Genomic DNA, 9263 nt, shown 5'->3' on the forward strand with positions numbered 1-9263 from the left:
GCAGAAGAACAAGAATGATTTGGAAAGTCAAGTAGTTTTTCAACCTTCCCTCCATGTTTCCTATTCTCCATGTGTGAGGCTAAGATGCAGGGTGAGGTATCTTTTGCCCTGTGTGGCTGGCTTAAGGGCTGAGGACTTGAGTCTTCCTCATGGACTCAGGATATTAAGATGGATATTAAGATCTGTGCATGTCTTGCCTCTTTTCCACTGATGAGATTTTCCTTCACAGCCCAGTAACCTGACCACCCTCAGCTGATTCTTCAGCTCATCTTTTGCCATTCAGTAACCCCTTTATAATCTATCAACACATGACTAAATTACAAAAATCTCTGCATTCTTTTTTTCTTCTGGTCTTTTCAAGGCCTAAACCTCACTAATGCTCAGCATTTTAAAGCATTTCTTCTGAATATCTAGTCACATAAATGAGGAACCATGTGAAAAAAGAGCTAGCCCTCAGCTTTTTTTCATCTTTACATGCACAATAGGGAAGTTCATTTTCAAACCATTAATGTTTATTTTCAATTATATTATTAGGATACCCCAAATATCACATAATAATAAAATGCTCCATAACACTATCTTCTTGAAAATCTCATATATATATATATATATATATATTCAGGGGGAAGGGAAGAAGGAGAGAAAGATCCAGACCTGAGATAATATCAGAGTAGGCAACACTTTAAAAAGTCAATAATTGGGGAGGGGCAGCTGGGTAGCTCAGTGGATTGAGAGTCAGGTCTAGAGATGGGAGGTCCTAGGTTCAAATCTGGCCTCAGACACTTCCCAGCTATGTGACCCTGGGCAAGTCACTTGACTCCCATTGCCCCACCCTTACCACTCTTCCTCCTAGGAGCCAATACACAGAAGTTAAGGGTTTTATATATATATATTTAAGTCAATAATTAGTCCATAAACAATTATTTAGCACTTACAATGTGGCAAGTGCTGCATTAAGAGTGGGGATAAAAAGAAGGGCAAAAATATGTTCCTGGTTCTCCAGGAACTCACATTCTAATAAGGGTGGCAGCATGCAAATAACCATGTAAATGTGTACAGTATATATAGAAGCTGAGGTCAGCTAGGTGTTGCAGTGGCAAGAGTGACAAGCTCAGAGTTAGAAAGACTCATCTTACTGAGTTCAAATCTGGCCTCAGACATTTATTAGTTCTGTGACCTTGGGCAAGTAACTTAATTCTGTTTGCCTCAGTTTCCCCATCTGTAAAATGAACTGGAGAAGGAAATGACAAATTGCTCCAGTATCTCAACAAGGAAACCTCAAATGAGGTTACAAAGAGTCAGACATGACTGAAAGAGGCTGAAAAATGTATGGAAGTTAGTCAGATAGAAGATAGTATCAGTAGGAAGAAGAAGAGAAAAGCTTCTTGTAGAAGGCTAGATTTCAGGTGAGTCTTAAAGATCATCAGAAAAGCCAGGAGATGGAGGTAAGAAGGGAGAGTATACCAGATATGAGGGGAAGCTAGTGGAAAAGCACCCATTTGAGAGGTGGAGTAATGTATAGGAGGAACAGCTGTTTGGTCAAGTATATGGAAGACAGTATAGGCTAAGACTGGAATGACAGAAATGGTGGTAAAGGGCTTTAAATACCAAATGGAGGATTTTTTGTTTGATTCTGGAGGTGCTAGGTAGCCATTGAGGTTTATTGAATGGGGATGGGGTTGACAAGATCAGATCTGTGCTTTGGGGAAATTACTTTGGCAGCCAATGGTGGATAGGCTGGAGAGGAGACAGTTAATGGAAAATGATCAACCAGAGGGCTATTGTCATAGTTGGGGCTATGCGAATACATAGGAAATGTAAAAGGATAGATGTTTTGAAGGTAGGACTGAGAAGAACTGATAGATTAGATATGTGGAGTGAGAACAAGTGAAGACTTGACTAAAACCCTGAAATTTTGAGCCTAAATGAGGAGAATAATGGTGCCCTTGATGGTAATAAAGAAGTTTAGGAGAGAGGATTGTCGAGAAAGATGATGGTTTGGATGTACTGAAAGTCTGAGATACTTAGCCAGTCCAACATGTCCAAAAGACAACAGTTAGTTATGTGAAACTGGAGCTCAATTCAGAGATCAAAGTTGGATTACGGCAATTTTTTTTTATCTAGGAATCATTGGCCTAGAGAGGATAATTGAACACATTCTAAAAGATGAAATCATGAAATGACATAGTGTAGAGGGAGAAGAGAGGAAGTCCTGGAGGGGACCCTTAGAGAACATCTTTGGTTTGTGGATATGACCTGGAGGAACATTCAACAAAGAAGACTGAGAAATACTGATCAGATAAAAGAGAGAACCGGGAGAGCACAGTGTCAGGAAAACCTAGATAGTAGAGAGAATATTCAGAAGGAGAAATTGGTCAATAGTATCAAATGCTGTAGAGAAGTCAAGAAGGGTAAGGAATGAGAAAGGGCCGTTAGGTTTGGCAATACAAGATCAATGGCATTTTGGGAGGAAAAAATGCAATTTCAGCCAAATTGATGAATCTGGAAGCCAGATTCCAGAGCATTAAGAATTGAGAAAGGAGGGGGGGAAGTTTAATTAAAAAACAAAAATAAAGAATTGAGTGAGAAGAAAATAAATGAAAGCAGCTGGCTTTCTTAAGAAATTTAGCCAAGAAGGGGAAGAGAAATATAGATATGTAACTAGAGGGGATGGTCAGATCAAGCGAGGACTTTTTAAGGACGGTTATATTTCCAGGCGGCAGGGAAGGAGCTGCCTACAAATAGGGAAGTCAAAAGAGAGAGTTTTAAGAGTAAAGAGAAAGTGGACATGATACAGTAGTTAATCTGCTAGAAAATCTGGAAGGAGATGGGATCAAAGATGCAGGGAGAGAGGGATTGATTTGGCTCCTCACATAAGACAGAAATGGAGGAAGAAATAGTGAGAGAAGATGCCTGAGTGATGTGAAATGAGGTGGAGAAGAGAAGGAGCTCTCTGGTAATGGCCCCAATTTTAGGGGTAAAATATGAAGTCCAGTCCTCTGCTAAGAGGATAAGGATGACATGTTTAGAGAGATGATAATGTTTGAAAAGGTCATTGCTAGCCATAAAATGATAAACTGATTAAAAGATTGCCTTGCTGAAGTGAGGCTCCAGTACAGATTATTTGTAGCAGAACCAGTTTCTATGGTTTTGTTATATTCTCCAGCTCTGCTCAGCCACTTCTGGTGTGAAAATTCCCTCCACTACACAGAACAGAAAATTCCTCTGTAACTTAAAGTCTTAGAGAATTCCCTGAGAACAAGAAGAGGTTAAGTGTCTTGCCCCAAGATCACACAGCTAGTAAGAAGTAGGTGGTATTCAGTCATTTCAGCTGTAGCCAACTCTTTGTGACTCCAATTGGGATTTTCTTGACAAAGATACTGGAATGGTTTGCCATTTTCTTGTCCATTTCATTTTACAGATGAAAAAACTGAGGCAAGCAGGTTAAAGTGGCTAGCATCTGCAGCCAGATTTGAACTCAGGAAAATGAGTCTTCCTGACTCTAGTTCTGGTACCCTGTCCACTAGCCACCTAGCTACCCTCTATAAGAGGCAGAACTTGAACTCTAGTCTTCCTGGCTCCGAGATAAGCCTTTTATATACTACAGTACACACATAAGAGTTATTTTATCATATATATCTAAATAGATGTACATACAGTTCCCCACTGATTTCCTCCTCCAATGCATCACTGTGACATGGCAGTGACTCTGGATTCTTTTTTTTTTAACTCTTACCTTCCATCTTAGAATCAGTACTGTGTATTGGTTCCAAGTCAGAAGAGTGGGAAAGGCTAGGCAATGGGAGTTAAGTGACTTGCCCAGGGTCAAACAGTCAGGAAGTTTTTGAGACCAGATTTGAACCCAGGATCTCCTGTTTCTAGTTGTGGCTCTCAATCCACTGAGCTATCTAGCTGCCTCAACTCTAGATGTTTACAGAAAATTCTCAACAAACCAAAACTTTGGCAGGCCTTTTCAAAAGGAAAGAGTTCACATATGAGTGTAGAAATGGACTGTGGCTGTCATTGGAGGATCAGCCTCGTAAAGTTCAGAGAAGTTTATCACTTAAAGGCCAGAAGCAGGTTGATGAATTTTTCAACCACAGCAACTCACAGTGACCTTCTATTATAACATGGAGGGGCTGCACTTTAGGATGCTGTCTAGAATACCTAAACCATGCTAGTGGTGGATCCTTGGGATATTAAAGCAGAAAGAAAAAAAGAGGAAATAGGAGGAGGGGAGCTGGAATTTTAAATGTTTTTTTTTTAAATCCTACAACTAAAAGCAGCAAGGCAGCCAGTTCTGAAAATAAATTCCCTTGGCAGAGATTCTGAATGATAAATTTTTCTGGAGTAAAAGAAAATCAAATCATTCTTTGAATTAAGATATTAAATTTGCCTTCTTTTATACCTAAACCATGGACGGAAGCATTAGGATTTTTCATCCTAAATAAATTCTGAAGTTTTATAGCTTTGTTTTCTCTTACACTCCTCCTCAGGTGGGATAATCTACACCCAACTTTCTCTCCTTTTCTCTTTTTCCTGTGTGTTCCTCTTTCTGATCTCTTCATTTTGCTTTTTTTTTTTTGGATATCATCCCATCATATTCAACATACTCCCTGCTCTCTTTCCATGTATGCATATGGGTTGTGTTTTAAATCTAGCCAGTCCCTCTCCTATATTTACAGGCAAATTTAGTAGTCTAGAAAGTCTAATGCATGAGTTTTTAGAGATGGAAAGAGCCTCAGAGATAGTCCTCCCCCACATTTTACTGAGGAGGAAACTGAGGCCCAGCAAAATGAAGTGACTGGCTTAAGGTCTCATGGAAAACTGTGAAAGTAGCAAAGCTGGCAACCAAACTCAGGCTTTCAGACCCTAGATGCAGTGTTTTATTTTTCCACTATGCTGCTGGAATTCGAGGCCCTCACAGAGATTATGGTCAAATAAGAGCTTTCCAGCACAGTCTATGATTTTGTGGTTTTTATGACATACTTGGTCATGCATTTTATATGATGGTGGAATGATCTCAGGGAGTCTCTTGGAAAGGCAGAAGTTAAAGTTTTTAACATCTCCCTTTGGAGGCTTGTAGCCTAGTCTACTGTTGTTCTAGCATTTCTTCTTATCGCTTTCTACAGGAACAGAGGCCAGGTAAACCCTTATGAACTAGTTCGTATTAAATTTCTAAGAAAAATAGGTCATGTCAGGTAACAGAGAGTTCTTTCCTTGTGTGAATTTTAGCAGAAGAGGACTTCTTACTTTGAAATGTTAAGCAAATAAATTTCACTCCAATGTCGTAACTTTTTGTTTGGCTTCTTGATTCTTGAGCTACCTTCTCTTCTGATTCCCAAACTCTGAAGGTTTCTAGGAGCCAATTCATTTCATTGGGGAGTATAAAATTCATTTATGGATCCAAGTGAAATAAAGAAATCAAGCTCAAAAAGCATATTGTGATTTTCTGACATCAAAGAAAGGGGAGAAGAAGGATATATTTGCCAATTTCTGACATCTCCATCTTGGGTCCCATTTGTCCGGATTCCAGGACATGCTGCAGCACATTAAGAATAGCCTGGAGCTGTCCAACTCTGATAGGAATAAACATTGACAATAAGTGGCTTCCTACATGTTCTCTGAAGATGTACATTGAGTGACAACATGGCACACAGTGGATGATATGCTGTTTATATAGCACTTACATGCCAAGCACTGTGCTAAGTACTTTAAAATTATCATCTCATTTAATCATAAGAAAAATCTAAGTCCTTTTCTTTTTTAACCCTTGCCTTACGTCCTAATAACAATTCTAAGAGTTAGGCAGAGTTAAGAGACTTGCCCGGGGTCACACAGCTAGGAAGTGTCTGAGGTCAGATTTGATCCTCCCAAATCCAGGCCTGGCACTCTATCTGCTGTGCTACTTAGCTGCCCTGAAGAGCTAGGTTCTAATCAAATCTCTAGCTCTATAACCATGGACAAAGCATTTCTAATCTCTCTGAGACTCATCTTCCTCATCTGTAAAATGTGAATAATATTTGTAGTAATTATTTCACATGACGAATGTGAAAATTAAATGAAATTACTATTTAGTGTTTATGAACTTTAAACCACTGAATAAATATTATTTGTTATAAATATATCTGTTATTTGTTGTTGTTCAGTTGTTTAATTGTCTCTGACTCTTTGTGACCCCATTTGGGTTTTTCTTGGCAAAGATACTGGCCATTTCCTTCTCCAGCTCATTTTACAGATGAAGAAACTGAGGCAAACAGGGTTAAAATGACTTGCCTAGGATCACATAACTAGTAAATGTCTGAGGCTGGATTTGAATTTAGGTCTTCCTGACTCTACGCCCAACACTCTATACACTGAATCACCTAGCTCCCCTGCTAAAGACTGGATGAATCAGATGACTCCTAAGTCTCTTTTAGCTCTGAGATTCAATAATTATATTTATTGACTTATCTAATAAAATTTACAACTCTTTAAATATTTTTTTAAATTCCATATGCAATAAATCTTCCTTTTACTGAAATCACTTATTTTTATTTTAAATGATTTGGTATTTGAGTCACAAGATTTTGACATACATTGTTTAATTTTTCATCATAAAACAACTCTTTTATCTCATTGAATATTAAGTGTACCTTTGATGAATGATCCACTTTTCATTAATTATAGATCATAGATTTTAATGGAGTTTAAATTAGATGAGTTCTAGGCCATCAAAGTAAATTTATTTCCATCTCTTAGATAAATTTCTTAACCTTTCACAACCTGATTTGTGGTGTAAACTCATGTTGCAATATCCTATCTCTCTTTGAGAATTCTTGCAATTCCAAAACATTTTTTTCTCAACATATTTATCAGAGTTCACCATTTTCTTCATTGGGGACAAGACTTCTAAACTCACTAAAATAAAAAAAATCCCCAAACATTTTTGAGAGGATATTTTATACCCTGAAGAAGATCCCCAGTTCCTGCAGGTTCATATGAACTTTTTCTATATCTGAATTTTTTGGTGCCTTGAATGAAAAATTGAACTTCGTGAGTAAAAATTACATTTTTATAACCTTCAGTACTCCAGGCTTTATAATGTCTTGCCCATGACACTTTTTCTTCATGCTAGTTACTAATTATAGTTAGCCAATCTTTTCACTACTCTTCAACTTCAAAAATTGTAGAAAAATCCATGCTAACCCTAGTGTAGCCCTATGAATGTTTTTGTTTTCTGAAAATTAATTAGGCTATTTTGAACAGTTTGTCAGTTCTTGTGTTGTTTTTTTTTCATCTTCAGTTACACTTTCCTTTCCATTTAAGAGTAACTGATACTATTTTATGTGGGGTTTGAATGGTCCTAGAAACACTGGACACATCAACAGCCAACAGTCTCTGAGAGCCATTGCAGTATGCTCTTTAAGAACTACAACTTTTCCAAAGGGCTATAAAACAATACATATCCTTTGATCCAGTAATGCCATTACTACATCTGTATCCCAAAGAGATTTTTTTAGTGGGAAAGGATCCATCTGTACAAAAGTATTTATAGCAGCTCTTTTTGTAGTAGCAAAGAATTGGAAATTAAGGAGATGTCCATCAATTAGAGAATGCCGAACAAATTGTGGCATATGATGGTGTTATAAGAAATGAACATGATAATTTCAGAAAGAGCTGAAAAGCCCTACATGAACTGATACAGAGCGAAGTAAGCAGAACCAGGAAAACATTGTACACAGTAACAGCAATATTGTACCATGATCAACTGTGAAAGACGTAACTATTCTCAACAATACAATGATCCAGAACAAAGAATACTATCCACCTCCAGAGAAAGAACTTATGGAGTCAGAATACAGATCAAAGCATATGATTTTTCACTTTAGCTTATTTGAGTTATTATATTAGAGTTTTATAAGATTATACTCTTATAAAAATTAACAATATGGAAATGTGTTTTGCATGATAATACATATATGTCAGATCAAATTGCTCACCTGCTGAGAGAAGGGGGAGGGAAGGGAGAGAGGAAGACAATTTGGATGATATAACTTCAGAAAACTTAAGAGGAAAATTGTTATTGTATGTAACTAGAAAAAATCTTTATAAAAAAACCCTACAACTTTTACATGTTTTCCTGAACAATGGCCATTCTTATGAACCATAAAATTAAAAATAAAACAAAAGAGGGTAATAAAACATATTTATGACAAGAAATGTGTTATTTATTCATAGAGAGCTAACTAAATACAGGGAAACCAAGTTAATTCAGTTTCATTTGGTCAAGCTCAGATTTCTAAGCCACCTTAATGTCTGTAGAAATGCATATGTGTGATGACAGCTGTCACAAAATGAAGCCATGTCAGAAGTATTACTAGCTTCAAGTAATTTGCATAATGACTAAAAGATGAAATGGCTGAGGAAACAAAGGTTTGATATTCTAAGCATATCGACCTATTAAGCAATGCATGCCCATTGCCCAATAAAGCAGGATCAAGCCCCCTCCTCATTATAGAGCTGGACCCCAAAAGAGAGACTTTTATACAGTAAAAACTATGAAAAAAATGCAGTAAAACAATTATTAGATAAGACAAGTTAATGGAATGGAAACAATACGTTAGAGGAAACCTGATTTCTAATTGGATAAAACATCAAGTTAAGGCAGAGAAAGTGAACAATTCCCTGAATTCAAGCAAAGAGGTGTCCCACTTTTCCCCAAATATCTGTAAACAATCAAAGGAACAAGGAAACTAAGCAATTGATCAGTATCGGACTGATTTTCAGATAAAACAAATGGGCTACTTGACATGTATAATTATGAGGAAACTCCTTATATCAGTCTTTAGATCTAACTGCATTCCTGGTCAACATAACCTAGGACCTTGGTTAAGGATTTCTAAATAGCAGGTATAGGTGGTCCAGCTTCCCACACACACAGGCCTAAGTTCAAACACTGCAATATAGTTTTCTCCCAATTCCCACAATTGAATAAACTTTTCTCATGAGACAGAATTTGACCTAATCCCATAATGGAATATCTTTTCATAGACTTTTGGGTCAACTACAATTCTGACTTTGGTAATCACAGATTGACAAAAATCTACAGCTATGCATTTTGGGGGGGGGGAATAAATTTGGTTTTAAAAATAATTTTAAACTAGAAGCAAAGTAAAATATCCATCTATTGGAAAATGGCCAAAGAAATTATGGCAAATGAATATAACGCATAACTGCACCATAAGAAGCAATGAATATGAAGAAATCGGAATAACATGAGA

The sequence above is a fragment of the Gracilinanus agilis genome, chromosome 4, assembly GCF_016433145.1.
Source record: "Gracilinanus agilis isolate LMUSP501 chromosome 4, AgileGrace, whole genome shotgun sequence".
NCBI lineage: Eukaryota > Metazoa > Chordata > Mammalia > Didelphimorphia > Didelphidae > Gracilinanus > Gracilinanus agilis.